A 921-nucleotide genomic window follows, 5' to 3' on the forward strand; every position below is an offset into this window, starting at 1 on the left:
TATATATATATATAGGAGAAGTGAGGAGACTCGGAGAGTCATGATTTTTGGTTGAAATTATAGGGAGGCCCTCCTCCACTCAAGTAGCATTCAGACAGGGGGAGAGAGAGATTCCTTGCGTTGTCATCAATTTTGGAGAGATTTGAGATCATTCATACCCATTTGAAATAATTAATCAAAAGAAGCCACACGAAATTGAAGGAAAGTTGATAAGTATTATCTTCTAGAATTTTTTTTTTAAAAAAAAAAGAAAAGTGCTTTTAAGGTTATCCCCCTACCCCATCAATCGTGATCTTTTCTTTATTCCCTTCTTTTCTTCCTTAATTATAAAAAAATTATAGTTAGCCCACCAAATCCTATTGTGGCTTTGTTCTTTGGGTCGCTTTTTGGACAAAGAGATCAATGTTGTCTGCATGGGAAAAGAGGTAGGTTTCATGGGTCCCACAGAGAGCAACAGCCCATGTCGGATCCGGGTTTTTTGGGTCTATAAAGCAAGGTCACTGTTGGGCCAGCGGCTAACATTAGTGGTGAAGGTGGTGATGATTGATTGATTGATTGATGAGTGATGACTGGATAGTGGGACCCCCAGAGAGGGAGACATGCTTGGTTTAGAATGGAGATACTCAATACGATTATGGGATATGCAGAGGATATTGTTGCAAATACTTGTGTAGAAACTGTGTGGAATTAAAGTGAATTAGGCCTGTTTAGTTCGTTAATTTAAATTTTTAATTTGAGTTGAGATGTGATGTTATGTGAGAATTTTTTATTGTAATAAAAAAGTTAAATGTGACTGTTTTTAAGAGTTTTTTACTGTAGTAAAATTTAAATTCTAAATTCGAATTAACGAAAAGAACGGGTCTTAGTTTCTTTCTCCTGAATTTTACCTATAATGTGGCTATCCATGGACCTTTCATTTGA

The sequence above is a fragment of the Morus notabilis genome, unplaced genomic scaffold (assembly GCF_000414095.1).
Source record: "Morus notabilis unplaced genomic scaffold, ASM41409v2 Scaffold99, whole genome shotgun sequence".
Taxonomy (NCBI): domain Eukaryota; kingdom Viridiplantae; phylum Streptophyta; class Magnoliopsida; order Rosales; family Moraceae; genus Morus; species Morus notabilis.